This window comes from Heloderma suspectum, chromosome 3 (genome assembly GCF_057233095.1).
Source record: "Heloderma suspectum isolate Gila_16-S chromosome 3, 16-S_ref, whole genome shotgun sequence".
NCBI lineage: Eukaryota > Metazoa > Chordata > Lepidosauria > Squamata > Helodermatidae > Heloderma > Heloderma suspectum.
Window position 1 is genome coordinate 141,766,044 of NC_139460.1, and position 18,675 is coordinate 141,784,718.

Below are 18,675 nucleotides of genomic sequence, written 5' to 3' on the forward strand. Positions count from 1 at the left end.
AGGGGGAGTGGCTGTTACCTACCGAGAGTCCTTGGTCTTCACCAGACCCCCTTTCCGGGAGACCAAGGTTGCTGAGTGCATGTACTGGAGGTTGGGCCCGAAGGGCAGTCTGGGGATTCTGCTTGTGTACCATCCACCCCACTGCACGACTGACTCCCTGGCGGAGGTGCTTGAGGTGGTCTCTGATGTGCGTGTACAGTCCCCTAACTTTTTGGTACATTCAGAGGCCATCCTCACAGGAGCACCTCGGGACTTCATGGAGACCATGGCTTCCTGAGAGCTGCACCATATTCTAACTGGGCCCACCCATGTAGCTGGTCATGCACTAGACCTTGTGTTTGTTTCTGGAGAAGCAGGGAGTGATCTGGAAGTCGGGGGTATATCCACCACCCCCTTTTCATGGTCAGATCACTATCTTGTGACGTTAGACTTATCGGTTCCACAACCCTTCCGCAGGGGTGGAGGACCCATTAAAATGGTCCGCCGGAGGCGTCTTATGGATCTGAATGGATTCCTGAACGTGCTTAGGGATTCTCTGGGGCACGCCAACGGCCACTCAGTCAAGACCCTGGTGGGTGGCTGGAATGCCGCAATCACTGGGGCATTAGATTGGGTGGTTCCGAAACACCCTCTCCCCCTGAAGATGGCTCGGACTGCACCATGGTTCAGTTCGCAGTTACGAGCTCTGAAACAGGAGGTGAGACGGCTAGAGCGCCGGTGGCGGAAGTCTCACTCCAAAGATGATCAGACACGGGCTAGAGCTGTATCTTCAGCCTATCACGTGGCAGTGAAGGCAGCAAAAAAGGAATATTATGCTGCCTCTATCGTGTCTGCAGAGTGCTGTCCCAGGAGGCTGTTCCAAGTGGTCTGGAGCCTGGTCGGTCCTGTGGCTCCGGAACCACTGGAGCATTCTAAGGCCTCCTGTGAGGCCTTGGCAAGGCACTTTGCAGATAAAATTGATCGGATTAGGAGTGTGTTACTCTGCACGCTGTGGATACAGTTAGTGAGCAAGAGGTGGCCTGTGGCAAACCGGTTTTGTGGGATCGGTTCCAGCTTCTTCCTTGTGATGAAGTGGACAAGGTGCTTTCATCTGTAAGGCCAACCACCTGCTTACTTGATCCTTGCCCATCTTGGCTCATTATGGGCTGCAGAGAGAGACTGGGTGAGGGGATCAGGGCGGTGGTGAATGCCTCCCTTGAGGAGGGAGTGATGCCACTCAAGGAGGCAGTGATAAGACAGCTCTTAAAGAAGCCCCCCTTGGATCCCCAAGTTCTGATAACTTTCGCCCAGTCTCAAATCTGCCATTTTGGGGCAAGGTGATTGAGTGGGTGGTGGCGATGCAGTTGAAGGCACACTTGGGAGAAACCGATTATCTAGACCCATTTCAGTCAGGCTTCAGGCTTGGGCATGGGACAGAAACGGCCTTGGTCGCTGATATGAGGAGGGCTCTGGATAGGGGTGAATGCTCCTTCCTTGTTCTCCTAGACCTCTCAGTGGCTTTTGATATCATTGACCATGGTATCCTCCTGGACCGCCTGGAGGGGTTGGGCATTGGAGACACCATATTGCAGTGGTTCTGGTCCTTCCTCTCTGGCAGGTACCAGAAGGTAGCACTGGGAGAGGAGGTTTCAGACCCGTGGCCACTCATTTGTGGGGTGCCACAGGGTTCCATCCTCTCCCTGATGCTATTTAACATCTATGTGAAGCCACTGGGGGCTATCATCAAGAGCTTTGGGGTGCGGTGTCATCAATATGCGGATGACACGCAGCTCTACCTCTCATTCAAATCTTCACCAAGGTTGGCCATAGAATCCCTGTCCAAATGTCTGGAGACGGTGAGTGGCTGGATGGGGAGGAATAAGCTGAAGCTGAACCCTGACAAGATCGAGATGCTTTTGGTGGGAGACAAGAGGATGCTGGGGGATGTTCACCTGGTGTTGAATGGGGTACAGCTACACTTGAAAGACCAGGTCCGCAGCCTGGGGGTCATTTTGGACTCCCAGCTGTCCATGGAGGCTCAGGTGTCAGCTGTGAGCCGGACAGTGCTGTATCAACTCCATCTGATATGGTGGCTGCGCTCCTTCCTTCCCAACCATCTACTCCCATTGGTAGTACATACTCTGGTCTCCTCTCGTTTAGACTACTGTAATGTGCTCTACGTGGGGTTACCCCTGAAGATGGTTCGGAAGCTGCAGCTGGTACAGAACGCGGCGGCTCGCCTGATTAAAGGCAGCCGCCGGCGAGATCACATCACTCCAGTGCTGAAGGAGTTGCACTGGTTACCAGTTGTTTTCCGGGCCAAATTCAAGGTGTTGGTTTTTACCTTTAAAACCCTATATGGTTCCGGCCCAGCCTATCTTAAGGAGCACCTCCAGCAACACCAGACAGGCCACTTAACAAGAGCAGCCTCGGATGGCCTTCTCTCTGTCCCATCAGCCAGGACAGCTAGACTGGTGGGGACTAGGGAGAGGGCCTTTTCTGTGTTGGCCCCCACTCTGTGGAACTCGCTCCCTAGGGAACTCTGCCATGCCCCCTCTTTAATGAGCTTCTGCCATGCATTAAAAACGTGGTTGTTCAGGCAGGCATTTGGGGGTGGGTTAGGGTATTTTAGAAAATGTTTTTATTTTAGAATTTTATTGTTTTAAACTGTTTTATTATATGCTGTACATGGCCCAGAGTGGCTGGGTGACCAGCCAGATGGGCGATTAATAAATTTAATGAATAAAAAAATAAAAATAAAAATAACTACTGCTCCTCCCTCTCGCCACCACTGTGATCTGGGTCAGAGCAAGATGCAGGTAAATCAGCAGGTTGCAAAGGTGAAGAGAAGGAGAAACTCCAGGGAGCTCTAGTCAGTGGGCCCCTGCTGAGGTGTGGGCCCTCGGCCGGTCCCCAACCATGCCTACCCTTGTCACTGGCCTGCATACATCCATACATGCATGGGCTCCCTTCAGACTGACGCCAATTTCACATCAGCGAAGTGCATGGCCAACATCATGTCTGCGTCTAGGGGAATGGAGCTAGCCAGCATGTCCTCAGAAGCTCCTTAACATGTTTGTTACCAAATGCCTGATGAAGGCCAGGCTGTCAGACAATTGGTTAATTTAGACCAGATTGATTTATGTAGGAGTGGCAGCATTCCACAGTCTAAAGCAGAGATCTTTCCAGGTTCTGCTACCCAAGATCCGTTTCACTGGTGATCAACCTTGCATGTAAAACACATCCTCTGCCACTGAGCTATATTCCCAGAGCAGCATGTTTTCACATTGGGTCCTTGGTGTATTTCTCTTTTAAGCAGATTGCCGTATCCAAGTCTTGTATTTCTTCAGGAATTGAAAGTCAAACTAAGTTCGAGCAGACCTCAGTCCCTTTAGCATTCTTAGTTAGCATCAGAAAATGTTTCTTTTTTTAAATGTAGCTAGATGTCCCAATTTCTATAAATATTTTGCTTTTCCCCTTCTCCCAAATGTAATCTCTCTCTCTCTCCCCCGACACACCGCTGCCCCAGCCCCCAGTGAATGTTTTTGCATTGAAAGAAACTGATGATGTAAATGAAGCACTGCCATTGCTGTCTGGTTTTAGTTACAATGTCTGTTTGTTGACATCTCATGTGAAGGCCTGCTGTGTCTCTGGCTCTGTCTACTTCATTTCCCCTCTAATTAGGCTTTGCCCTCAATTAAGTTAATGATGCAACTTTTTCCTATAGATCATTTGCCCCTTCACTCAATTAGCAGAATACTGAAGGGTGCATCCCTCTTTGGCTAGAGTCGCTTGCCTCAAGGCACAAGCTGTTCAGTACTGAGAAGTATTAAGGGGAGGGGGGAGGAACAGTTGACTGGAAATCCAGAACCCTACATAACTGGGGATGAGGGGAAATCTGATGACATGGGTCACCATTCAGCCCATGGCTCAGATCCGTAGAGGACATGTTGTGCACCAAAATGACCCGAGGAGCCAGGTACAGAGTGGCCACTTATGCATGACCAAAAAAGAGAAAATACATCACCCCCGCACCAAGAAGAGGACAAGAGAGGACACCAATTTGCATATGCTAATTTATATGTACAGATGTAAACTTAGAAATGCTTATTATAATTTAAATAGAAATACAGTACATCACACCACAGTGGAACGGAGAAGACTGGGCAGGTGACCCGTGAGCTCAGTCTGCTGTCCAGGTGCTGTCAATGGCAACTTCAAGGCCCAGCTCTTTCTTCTGATTGTTCTTTATCTTGGACTGGACAACCCTTCAAGCAGAGGATGTCTTCAAAACAGAGGACAGTCCTCTGGCAGTTCTTCAAACAGAGGACTGTCCTCTGTAAAAGAGGACACATGGCCACTGAAAGAGCTGTTGACACCTGATTCCATCTCCCAGAGACAAAAGAGCCTCTCATGCTACACCCTACATCTGCGCATGCTTCTGTTTGTTCCACAGCAACAGTAGCCTTCTGCTTCTCCAAGCATTCATCTCCTGCAGTCTGTGCTGACGCTGTCTGGAACATACAAATACCTTCCGCGAGAGAGCAGTGTCTGCCAGCATGGCATGGAGGGAACATGGCACATCTTTCTGGATGTTATGCACACAGCAGGCTGTATCCTGCAGGTTTCTGGGACGCTGGATGAGACTGGAGGGTTGGACAGTGCCGGAGCCAGGGTAGCCACTGCACTGTGGTCCAGGCCTCATTGAGGACAAACTAGATGATATTGTCCCTTTCTCAGATCAGATATTGTCAATGGATAGCTCCCTATTAATTGTTCTAGATCAGGAGAGTTGAACCTCAGGCCTGCAGGCCCAATCTGGGGAATTTAAGAATTATCTGGTGGAGGGCTTTTTCCAAAAGAAAAAGGTTAGAAGCAACTAGCTTCTCTTTTGATTTTGCTGTTCTCATGATCACATTAACCAGCCTCCTTTCAATATGTGGGAGCGTAGTCTTGAAGAGCAGCTTAGAATTTGTGCTCATGACTCGAGTTATGTTGGAAGAGCTAAAAAGTATAACTCTTTCCAACTTGAGCAATATCCTAACTCCAGTTTTCCAGATTATTTATTATAAGACAAGCTGTGTGTGCGTGCGCATGCATGGGTGTGCGTGCATGTGTGTGCGTGTGTGCATGCATGTATGCGCGCATGTGTATGTGCATTCCTGTGTGTGTGCATGTGTGTCTGTGTGTCCAGATGTAGTCAAGGGAAGCTAGTTCCATTCCATCCCTGTTGTCCTTCCTCCAGCAGGCAAAGACATTTTTATTCTGACAGGCATTTGGCATCACTGATTTGATGCTGGTTTTTCATCTGGCGGGTGCTGTTCTTTCTCTCTTATGGGGCAACCCTACTTCCGGTGGCAAAGAACTCCAACCCTGGAGCATCCAGAGATTTCAAAGCTCTACTGGTGTAGGCCCAGCAGAGAGGAGAAGGAGAGGAGCAGCATTTCTATGTACAGATGCAATCATGCGGAGGAGCGGAGGTTTTTTTTTAAGTCATCCCAAAAGCAACGTGCTTTGTCAGGAGTAAGCCCCATTAGCAAACACGATATACACATACATACACAACTGCCCACAGATAACACTGCCACCTGGATTTTTGGACTCTTAATGGGCTGTGGCAGCTGTCATGATGAGCTCCGGCACTTCAACATTTACTGCTACACCACAGATTTGCCCTGTATTTTTAAAAAAGAACTGCCAGAAGAACAATGGTATAAATAAATGGAAAATGCAATGGGAAAAGGCACAATTTAATTTCCTTAAATTGAATTTGTATTAGCTTAAGCAAAGGGGTATCAAAGGGAACATCTGTCATATTAGTAGGAAGTAATTATGGTGGGCAGAATACTTTGTTAAGTGCTGTTCTCTAATCCAAGAATCACTATAGAAACACACTGCGGCCACTGACTGCGGGTGGTAAAGTAATAATATTAATGTGAGATATGTTTCATGAATCCATCACCATGCTGCTCACTCCAGCTCCTACATTAAGGCTGTCGGCTTACAGCCAGCTGATTAGACAGTTTTGGAACTTCATGTAATCAGCCCACAGCAATTCCATGTCCAACAAGGGGCAGTTCACCTTGCTAGGGAAATTTCTGCATCCAATTATGCAACAGTGAAAAGTCATTTCAACACAGTTCAGGATAGTGTTCAGGACAGCTAAGAACAAGATGGGCATTTCCTTTTCTTTGTGTTTGCAATGGGCTGCCCCAAAGCATATTTGAGTGCCACTATCAGGAAATGAAATGGTGTTTTTTTGTTTTTAAGAACAAGGTATTGGGATAATATGATTTTGTTCCAGAATCTTGTGAAAAATACAATTTCAGCTATGTCAGAATCTTCATGGCATAGTGAACAATTAGGTATAGTGATGTTTTCCTTGTTTAAATTGACAATAATCCATGTTATCTCAGTAACTGTTACAATCAGTAAAGTTGGGTGGCATCATTAATCCTCTATAGAAGATGGAGGACTGAGTCTAAGGGAACAGGGGCTTACTTAAAGCCACCTAGTGATCTCATGGCTAGTGTGAGGTTTGAACTACAGTCTTCACTGCTCAGACTTTTAGCTACTACACTGCATCAGTTCTTAAAGACTTTCTCCTTGGTCCAGCTAAGGGGATCCATGGATGTAAATAGGCACACTGGAGAGTAGAAGCCATCTATTATTGCTTTAAATAGGATTAATAGCAATCAAATGCACATCACCATCCACATTCTAATGCATGTGAAAATACCTTAAGTATGGATGTGTAAATTCAATGTAACTAGGGATAGATCAGGACATTTATATGAAGTCATTAAGAATATTATCAACACTTATAAAGAGAATACAAATTACTATTCTTTGCAGTATTGTGAGGACGCTACCCAAGCCAGTTATGCCTAGATGAAGATTAATCTAGTTCACGAAGAGAAACTTGGTGACCTTTGTTCTTTATTTCTCTGCTTATGTCACAGTCTTTCCTATTATTTCCTCTTGGATATGTACATTTCAAATATTCAGAAACAACAGATGCACAAGAAGATATTTATAGTTTAAATGAAACACTAGAATGATACATCTCTAGGTTTTATTTTACAGAAACTCATAATAAGTTTAGTTAATGTTTTTTTAAAAAAATCTCTGCTATACTGAACCACCTCCACCTTACACTAGAATCTGAAATATTTTGAATGCCTTTGCTTTTCCTGTTCCATCTCTACCTAGTTACAGGCTTGGCAGAGCACCAAACATGCCACCTTAGATTTCTGGAGAGCACTGAACCCTCTTATAAATAAATTTAATATAGATCACGACATCCAAACTCCATGTGCATTCTTAAAATATTCATGATCAAAAGCATAACATATACAAATATGGATTACTCATTTGGAGAAATGCAAAAGAATCTAAACACACTTATGGTATGAAATAAGTCCCATCGGACACAATGGGGCTGTTCACATAACACACTAACCCGCATTCAGTAGTTGAGTGTAAGTTGTTCCTGAACTGTGGGTTAGACAACTGTGATGTCTGAATCCAAGGCATTTTCCACAGGGTGGCTTGTGAACCATACAGTGTGGCTTATTTTTCTTGAACAAGCCACCTTGAGAACCCATGGTTTGTTGTTGGGTTGTTCAAGGTGGTTAACGAGCCACACTGCATGGTTAACAAGACATCCTGCAGAAAATGTCCTGGCTTAAGACAACATGCTAACCCACGGTTCAACAAATAACCCATGGTTCGACAACAATCCACACTCAACCACTGAGTGTGGGTTAGTGTGTTGTGTGAACCCAATCAACGGGAATGAGCTCTGACTAATCATGCATAGGAATACACTGTTGATTTTTATTTTATCCATTCATTCATTCATTCATTCATTTCTATACTGCCCCAAAGCCAAAGCTCTCTGGGCAGTTGATTAGTCATCACTTAGTGTCTTGCTGCTGAATGTGCAAACTGGCTCCATATCACCTCACATCATTGAAGGTGATGTGAGGTGATATGAAAATACTATCTGTAGTGTTTGAAGTGAGATGGCAGAGCAACAATGCCATATGCAGAGGGTGAGGTAGAATGGAGTGGCAAAATCTAGAAGTGGCAGAAAAGGCTGGCACCACTTCTGGCTGCAAGCAAAAGTGTTCATGTTTTCAATAGGGAAGGCTCAAGCCATTTTGCTGCCCTTCCCTAACTCAAGGTGCAAAGTTCCAAAGGCTTCACTTCACCTGGCAGCATCAGGCTAGCTTAGGGGACCTGAAACCCACAACTCTGTCGTTCAACATAGGTGGAAAGCTGGGGGTCGGGGCACCACCATTTCTTGCTTCACCACCCAGCATTTGCTGCCCGAAGTGACTGGCGGCCTTATTCCACCTGAAGGTAGGGCTGGCCCTGGTATGAAGGCCTATAGACCCTGTCCCACAGAGTTTCTGATCTTATTTTCCTGAACGGAACTAGTAATAAGTCATGAATGCCAGGAGGTGCAGGAAAGGAAGGGTCATAGCTCAGTAGTGGATGCAGAAAGTCCCAGGTTCAGTCCCTAATATAGATCTCTGGTAGCAGGACTGGGAAGAACGATCTCCACAAGGGACTCTGGAAAGCTGCTGCCAGTCAGAGAAGAAAAAACTGCGCCAGATGGATCCTGGCTCAATACAAGGCAGCTTCCATGAATTCAGTTACACATCACTAGCAGAGCAATCCAACGAGGGCAGGGGAGGCAGAATCTATGGTAGAAGAACTGCCAAATCCAACCCCCCGCCAGGCTGATGCCATGACAGCAAAAAGTGTGGGCCAAAACAGGTGTTACTTTAAATCTGTATCTAGCAGGTACATCTGCCCCTTATTTTACTCTAGAGTAGGTGTAGTGGCCCTGATCTGGATCAGGACCATAGTGTGGGTAGTGGGAAGGGGGCTTTTAAGCTCGAGATTGGAAGCCCTGCACCGATTACAGAGGAAAACAAGAAAGGCATAGCTGCTAGACACACAGGTGTGTTTTGGCCCTGCGTGTGCAGTGGTGGTGGTGATGTGGCTGGAGGAAAAAGAACAGTCAGTTCCAGGGTTGGTATACTTCCCCCTCTGTTCTGGGGAGGGCTTTGGATCTGGTTAATTCTCTAAGCGTCTCCTGATCTGCCTTCAGAACTCCTGCTTTCTGCCATTACCGCTGTTAGAGCACCAACAGCGGCCTGGCAAGGGTGGCGGAAGCTTTGGCATCCCAAAGAGGAGAATTTCAAGGGCACACCTCCTTCTCTGCCTGTGGAGAGAAATCTTACAGCCCCTGAGATTCCCTTCCAGGGACCATAGGATTGTGGGTTTAGTCTTGTTTCAGTTGGAGATAAGGGTATAAGTGCAAAGCTTCATATTAGAGGACAGTTCTGAGAAGGGATTTGAATTCAAACACACTTAGGAAAAGGGACTAGAGGGAATGACATTTTCTTTATGCATAACTGCAATTTATTTTGAACAAATGAGCTGACCTGCACCGTAACTGTAAAACAAGTGAAATAAAGTAATGCTGGAGAAAACTAAACAGGCACTGATTCTTGATGGAAGAGAGATGGAGATATTCTATCTTTTCCATCAAGAATGTAACTTTTATATTACATAAAATATGTAATGGAGTGATGGAGGAAGAGTGACTGTGTCTGCTATTATAAGGAATTCAGTTACTAATTAACACATCCAGAGGCCTCAACCAAGCTAAGGTTGCTCTGAGCTCCCTCCCAGTTTATAGTAACTGGGACAAGTATCTTTTGCTAGAGGCTCTCTAGGAGTTAGTAGTAAAGCAACAGTAGTGGCATGATACTACATCTCTCCTTTCATTCTAATTCCCCCAGTCTGACAGTTAGTTTAGAACATTGTTTGACATGTCAAGCCTACTCAAGAACGACAGTAGTAGTAGTAGTAGTAATATTGGGGTTGAGCATTATCAATTCTAGGGCATAACTACAAATAAAGGCATGTGCAGCACAGCCAAATTAATATGTGACAGAACTCAGGAAAAAAAGCAGGGGATTGCGCATTTGGAAATCCTGAGAGTGGCTGCATAATTTCCCCATTTGCTGGGGAATGCTGGATTGAATTCTTCAGTATGCCCGCAGGTAGTCATATTCACAGAATCATAGAATCACAGGGTTGGAAGGGGCCTACAACACTATCGAGTCCCACACAATGTGCATGCTGGCCTGGGGTGCTTTGTAGCGACTTCCACAAAGCTTCAGGGGAAAGCTTCATCTAGGCTTCAGCAGGACTGCGTTCTCTTTCACTTTCTAGTCCATGGGAAATTACTCTGTGTGGCTCAGAAGCATCCCATCCCCATTGCCAGCGAAAGGAATCATAAAGAGAAGGCCACTCAGAGGATGCAAACCCAACAGCAACAACTTTAATAATGAATGCTTACCTACAACGGGCCCTGCAGCACATTGCTGCAGGCAAGGCTGAACAGGAAAAAGTTCTCACTGTGGTGGTTAAACAACATGTGCCTGCATTTTGCCAGTTTGGACTACAGAGGCTCACATGACTGAATGCTCTTTTATACATTTTTTATTCCCTGCCCATAGATAACTCACATGTCAGAGGGGAAGGGCTATTGCCCTCATATCCTGCTTTTGGGCTTGCCATAGGCAATCAGATGATTGGAGATATTCTATCTACTATGGAAAAGAAGATGATGGACTAGATAGAACTTTGGTCTAATTAAGCAGGACTCTTCTGATGTTCTTCTGTTCTGTGCCCTTTCTCTGGATTCCATCACACTAGCAGAACCAGTAGTAATACAGGTTGCTTTGTGGTTTACACACTAGGCTTTTAACTTTCCCTGTCGTCAGTATGGATCCCAACATTCTAAACAAAGCATGGTACTTAAAATACAAAACAGAAAATGAAATATATATTTAAGTGTTTATTTAAATTCAGAGATATTGCTAAAATATTTCCCTATTTCACCAGGCCACTGAACACTCGTACAAATTTAGAAGGCGTCGCTTCTGCCCCAGTGCAATAAGCTGGCAACAGGGCTACACGTTAGCCCCTGAACATCATCTCTTTCTCCCATCCCTGCAATAATGTCTAGAAACAACAAGCACTGCAACAATATCACATTGTAAATTCCTCCCTGCTGCCGCCGCCACCAATCACATAGAGCAGGGATGGGCAATATTTCTCAATGACCATATACTTGGCTTTCTGTCTCCTTTCTGACTATCACCCAACACTTTAAGAACATAAGGACATAAGAAGAGCCATACTGTATCAGACCAAGGGTCCATCTAGTCCAACATTCTGTTCACACAGTGGCCAACCAGCTGTCGACCAGGAACCCACAAGCAGGGCATGAGCGCAACAGCACCCTCCCACCCATGTTCCCCAGCAACTGGTGTACAATGTACATAGGCTCACTGCCTCTGGTACTGGAGGTAGCACATACCCATCAAGACTAGTACCCATTGAGAGCCCTCTCCTCCAGGAATTTGTGTAACCCCCTTTTAAAGCCATCTAAACTGGTGGCCATCACTACTTCCTGTGGTAGCGAATTCCATAGTTTAACTATGCGCTGTGTGAAGAAGTACTTCCTTTTATATGTTCTACCTACATCCAGCAGGGCTGTTCTTATGTTTTTAAGGGCATCAGCCTAGCTTCTCCCCTGATACACTGCTAGTTTCTTCTGTGTAGGGACATTTATTTTATTGATATGAGGAGCATTTAATCATATGAGTCCCCATCTGCAGTCTAAAATACTATAGCTTAGGCACATGACTACCACCTCAATGAGAAATAGACAAAATGTCTGTTGATTATTTCTAGAGCAGAAGTTGAATGTGTATTTTTTTTCTTTTTTAAAGCAGTCTAATAACAGCTCATTGTTCCTCCAGAATAATCATAATGTAATCAATGTTGGATGCAATCAAGCTGAATATTACAAAAAGGAATTGTGTAACAGCCAAAAAGTCTTTCTCAATGAATCTCTATATAAGCCTTGTTTTCTTATTATATTTGTTCCTGTTAGCAATTTTTATGAATCAGCACAGGAACAAACAGTCAAGGGGAAGAGATAATTCAAATGAAAGCATGAAATGTTTTATGTATAGATACCTAATCATTGCTGAATAACAAGCACAGGTTTCAAATATCAAAAACATGTGCTCTCATTGCAACAATTCACATTTATAGTTAAGAGATCGTTAGATAGGAATCAGGAATAACCTGTGGGCCATGCAGACAATAAAAGCTCACAATGGAGCTGGATTTGTCTTTTATTTGTAAGTGCACTAACCTGATTAATGTGACCATAATGTGATTTAATAAGGCCCAGATCTGAGAGGTCCCTATCTCTGAGATGAAGCCACTTCCATTTGGGCATGAGGGATGCCAATTTCCTCTCCCCCACTTCAACCACCCAAACCCCTTCAAAAGCCACTCGAGAGGATAGCTGGGCTCTTGGGGGGGGGGTCTTCAGAGGTGGTGAAGAGGACTACTGTGGAGGGGTGGGGGATGACAAGCCCCCCTCAGGAATGAGCAGAAATGCTTTCTGTACAGAAATCTTTGGGTCCAAAGCCAAAGAAAATAAGTAGGCCTCATTTCTCAAATTGTTATGGCTTGCAAACGTCACAGAATTCTCTTACAGCATGGCATGAGAGCCAGCATGGTGTAGTGGCTAGAGTGCTGGACTGGGAGCTGGGAGATCCAGGTTCTAGTCCCCACTCGGCCATGGAAGCTCACTGGGTGACTTTGGGCCAGTCACAGACTCTCAGCCCAACCTACCTCACAGGGTTGTTGTGAGGATAAAATGGAGAGGAGGAGGATTATGTACGCCACCTTGAGTTCCTTGGAGGAAAAAAGGTGGGATATAAATGTAATAAATAAATAAATAATAAATAAATTACAGAATAAGACATAGGGCAGAATCCCTGAAACTGGCAGGAAGATTTTGGATTCTTGTGAATGACAGGTCTGTTAAAGAGCCACTTGTGTGTATAGTTCATTCCAGGTCCAGCTCTAGGTTTAAGGGTGCTTTCAGCAAAGTGCATTCTGGAAGGCTCCCTCTTATGTCAGTGGTCTCCGATGGATTTAACTGATGGTGGCATTGGATGGAAGCAGCAGTACTGTGATTAGCACCATGTGGCTTTGAGCCACCTTTTGAATTTCCCACTATGCACCTGGCACCATTTTAATTTTCTAAAGGTTACAAGGAAAACAAAAAAGCCCTTAGGTGTGGGCAGACTAGAATAGGTATCAGCACAATGCTGGGCTCTGGACTGCTCAAGGATGCCATGTGCTGATGCCAGACCTGGTTCATTCAGCTTAGTCCAGCAAAAACAATCTCTGCATGGAAATAGACATCTTTGCTCAGCAGGGCCAGTCCTATCACTAGGCAGAGTGAGGCAGTTTCCTCAGGTGGCAGGTGCTGATGGGCAGCAGGAGCAGCTCCCATTCCTCCTGAGCCCCCTGGCTGCTTCCCTCTGCTAGAGGATAGAATTGTGTATGTCACATAGCCTACCCTGGGCCCCCTAAACCAGGGATGGGTAGAAAGTAGATCTCCAGATGTTTGGACTTCAACTCCCAGCATTCCTGACCATCGGCCATGTTGGCAAGGGATTTTGGGAGTTGAAATCCAAAACGTTTGGAGATCTACCTTCTGCCTGCACCTGCCCTAACTAGCCTGCTGCCTCAAAAGCAGGTGTATGATTCTTTCCCCTTGTCAGTGTTGAAGTGAAATTCAAGTGCCAGTCCAGTTGGCTTCTGTACATTGAATGGGGAGGGAGCACCATCTTGTCCTTTGTGTCAAGAAGCAAAAATGTCTTGGCCCTGTTTCAATCAGTCTACTTTAAGCAGGATTTATGTTGGATCTTACCCATGGTGACCCTTCCTGGCTTGGCTGTGCATGCATCCTGAACAAAAGGTTGATGCAGCCAACTGTCAGAGTTTTCCTTAATGATAGTGTAAGCGCTTAACTGCCCGGAGAGCTTCGGCTACTGGCTGGTATAGAAATCTAATACATAAATAAGATAAATAATAATAAATAAGCAACAAGGGAAACAAATTCTGTGTGCCTCTAGAAGAGGTAGCCATGACAAGCAGCTCTCAGAAGAGAAGCATGACCATTCATCTCCAGGTAAGTGTTTTCTCTCTTCACATATATGTTTGCACAGTGCGTGTGTGTGTTTGGGGGGCAGGGTAAGAAAGCTGCAGATAGTGTCTGACAAAAGCAAAAGGAAATTATTGATTACAGCTGTACATTCCCAATACAGAGCGGGTGTACATATACAAGGAAGTGTGAACCCATGTCACATTATTGAACATAAGTGGGCATAATTCCAAAGTCAATAGGGCTCTGTTAAGTTCTGCTTGTTTGGGATCTGGGCAGTTCTCGAGATTTAATTCATGCCTTGTGATGTTCAGTTATTGTTTTATTTTCTTTGCTGACTGGTTTAAAAAAAACCCACCTTCAGTTCCTAGAAAGATATTAGCCTTATTTACTGACAAGGAAACCCAACACATGAGTGGGGCTGTGCTAAGTAGCTTCATCCCTATTGTCACATATGCCAAGTAGTCCCTGCCTCTGTGTATACAGATGTGAGTGTGAAGGCTCTCTCTCCCTGCAGACCTTTGTGCTCTGTGTGCAGACTATAGTGGGGAGGAGCTACTTGGCATGCACAACACCGGGGGCAGAACAACTTCATATGCCTCGCTGCCAGCTTGCATGTTCATTTGTTTCATTTACTATTATATTCCTATACTGCCTCATAGCCAAAGCTCTCCGAACAGTTCACAAAAAGAATTAATGTTGGACTTACTAAGTATAACCCATGAGTTGGGGTATAAGACAAAGACTTCACATAGCATGACATGGTGCTGCATGACAAAAAGGCTGCAAAAATGAAATACAGAACCAAGGGCACAATCCAGCCAAATTTAAATACTTGGACTTCACATTGACTTCAAGTCTATCATCTTTATAAACATGCTTTATTACACAGTCGCATGGAGACGGCAGCTGCATGTGGGATGATGGCATGTTTGAATGCTTAGCCATACAAAAACAAGAAAAGTTTCCATTAACAACATTTCCATTTTGGTCCCACCCCCTTTGACTCAGCCCTGCCCACCACTGGAAGCTCTGTTTGACCTGCCCCCTTACAGAAATGGGTGTTTTCACTAGTTTCGGGGCTTGCCTCCCAAAGTGCTAAATCGCAGTTCCACAAGTGGTAGGAGCCACTCGCAGACTGGGAGTGGTGGGGTTGGCCGCACGCAAACCAGAATCAACAGCCAGCTCCACTAATCGCTGGGCAGCATTGGATTCTGCCCCACAAAACCAATGAATCTTGCTCCTGGGAAGGCATGTACAGGATTGCACTGTAGCGAAATTAAAATGCCTGGGCACATAAACAAATGCTTTTGCGTGGCGCTTAAAAGGAAGTAGTGTTGGCGGCAGGCAAAATTCTTGCAGGGGGCGGCGGGTGGAATTGCATACCTTGGGGCACCACTGCCCCAAAGCCCTTGTACAGTAATCAAACATAGAAAAAATACAGTAAAGAACATTCATGTGTGTCTCTCATCCGAACCTTACCTGAATGGTGAATAATTGAGAAATGCACTGATGCATGTGGGAACCAACTCTACATGTTAGTCCTCCTTGAATGGAACACATAGAATAGAGTTTTGGCAGCAAGTAGGAGTGGTGAGTAATAACTATGAAGATTGGACTAGAGCTGTGTTCATGCGCTTTAACACTGCCCTCCCCCCCGGCAAATCCATAATTTGAGCTGAAAAAAGGAAAGGGGGAGATTCTACTTAAAATGTTTGGGCATATTCTTAGTTACTCCCTTGATAAGTCTGTAGGAGGCTGCATGCTGGAAATCTGAGGTTTTTGTTTTTGTTTTCCCCTTCCAGTTTGGCATGGAAAAACTTCTGTCAGTGGCTAGTGCACATGATTTGTTTCTTGTTTCCTCAAACTATTGCAGAACTGGTAAGTAATCCATACAGACTTAAATCCTGTGTTATGTAGGATACTCATGTTACAAGTGCCCCAAGGTCCCAAAAGTTCTTGTCTCTCTGCTGCACTTTAGAGTAAGAAAGGCATTACAGTGCTAAAAACAGAGAGCCTGCAAAGCTTAATGGCTTAACTTAAATCCTTACATTATTGGAAAGATACTGGGGAGGAGAAGTGTCAGTTCTGGCATGCCCAGAGTTACATCTGGCTTTTGGAAATGGTATTTATTCCCCATCAGCATCTACCAACAGGTTGGGCTCAGCACTTTGAGGACATCTGCAAAACCCTAAGAGTGCTATTTCATTGCTCTCCACTGAGGGCTAAGCTACACATGGCAGGCAGTTCTGTGATTCTTCCTCCTAGTCTTTTATTTTAACAACAACAACACAATAATAACAGACTAAAATCCAGCCATCTGGGCAGTATCCTTTTCAACACTATTGCTAACATAAACTAGGCTGCGCTAATGTAACCCTGAAAAACCCGTTGCACCGGCAAATGCTATTGTTGCGCTAGAGGTTGCTTACGCTAGTGCAACATAATTTACATTCACAGTTGTATAGGGTACCTGTCCCCTCAAAATGAATCACCCCCCTCTCGGGGCTGTGTGGGGAAAAAATATGGAGTCAAATAGCAGGGAAATGGCAGAAAGGAGAAGGGCTAAGCAATCCCTCCGCTCAAAAAAGGATATCTTGCAACTTCTCCCATCAAAACCGGCTCTGACATATAACCGATGAGATCACTAAGCTGTGTCAACACTGGGGTGATCATCCAGCAATCATGTGCTTACATGGTGCTAACTGTGGCACCCCAAGCCTCTACTGCTGTTTCCTGAAAGCAGATGCAGAAAGGTAATGGTGTGGTGGCCCCCACCCAACTACTGCCCGCCTAGTGAATTACCTCACCAGCCACGGTTGGACTATGGACTGGATTACGAACATCTCCATTCTCCTGTGGGCAGTATTGAGTGTATCCAGCCCTGTATCCAGCCCTGTATCCAGATACAGGGCTGGATGAAGGCCAGCAGACTCTAGTGGCCTCCTACTCTGTCCCCAGTACAGAACCGACACATGACATTTGTGCATGCACACACACACAGGGCCTATTCACACACACATGGGGGAGGGTGGTTAGGAGAACTACCGAGGTTGGGCTTAGCGGAACCACTACATCTGGGCCCATGGGACTACTGGGAACCACATGGTGCCACGTGGTTCCACTAACTTCCCCCCTCCATACTTAGCTGGTGAACTTACCAGAGTGGTTTCCTCATATCCCGACATCCTCTGTGACACAAACGGGCTCTCAGTGGCTGTTCCAGTGTCCTGACTAGCCATGTGATCTCGAGAAAATCCACAGTAGCTAGATTGTCCCCCTTCATGGATCACTGCCTTGTTGTGGCGAAGGGGCTTGCGTAACTCAGTGAAGCCATAAGCTATGCCGTGCAGGGCCACCCAAGACGGACAGGTCATGGTGGAGAGATCTGACAAAATGTGGTCCACTGGAGAAGGAAATGTCAACCCACTCCAATATTCTTGCCAAGAAAACCCCATGGAACGTATCGCAAGGCTAAAAGATATGATGCTGGAAGATGAGCCCCTCAGGTCGGAAGGTGTCCAATATGCTACTGGGGAAGAGCAGAGGGAATTTCCAAGTAGCGCCAGAAAGAGTGAAGCGGCTGGGCCAAAGCCGAAAGAACACTCAGCTGTGGATGTGTCTGGTGGTGAAAAGAAAGTCCGATGCTGTAAAGAACAATATTGTTTAGGAACCTGGAATGTAAGATCAATGAATCAAGGTAAGCTGGAGGGGGTCAAACATGAGATGGCAAGGTTGAACATTGACATCTTGGGAATCAGCGAACTAAAATGGACAAGCATGGGCAAATTTAATTCAGGTGACCATCATATCTAGTACTGTGGGCAAGAATCCCTTAGAAGAAATGGAGTAGCACTCATAGTCAACAAAAGGGTGGGAAAAGCAGTACTGGGGTACAATCTCAAAAACAATAGAATTATCTCAATACGAATCCAAGGCAAACCATTGAAGATCACAGTAATTCAAGTCTATGCCCCAACCACTGAGGCCAAAGAAGCTGAGGTTGATCGGTTCTATGAAGACCTACAACACCTTCTAGAACTAACACCAAAAAAAGATGTCCTCTTCATCATAGGGGATTGGAATGCTAAAGTTGGAAGTCAAGAAATCACCGGGATAACAGGCAAGCATGGCCTTGGTGTACAAAATGACGCAGGACAAAGGTTAATATAGTTTTGCCAAGAGAACACGCTGATCATAGCAAACACTCTTTTCCAACAGCACAAGAGGCGACTGTACACATGGACATCACCAGATGGTCAATATCGAAATCAGATTGATTATGTCCTTTGCAGCCAAAGATGGAGAAGCTCTATACAGTCAGTCAAAACAAGACCTGGAGCTGACTGTGGCTCAGATCATGAGCTTCTTGTTGCAAAATTTCAGCTGAAATTGAAGAACGTAGGGAAAACCACTAAACCATTCAGGTATGACCTAAATCATATCCCTGATGAATATACAGTGGAGATGAGGAATAGATTTCAGGGATTAGACCTGATAGACAGAGTGCCTGAGGAACTATGGACGGAGGTCCGTAACATTGTTCAGGAGGCAGCAACTCAATCCATCCCAAAGAAAAAGAAATGCAAGAAAGCAAAGTGGCTGTCTGAGGAGGCTTTACAAGGAGC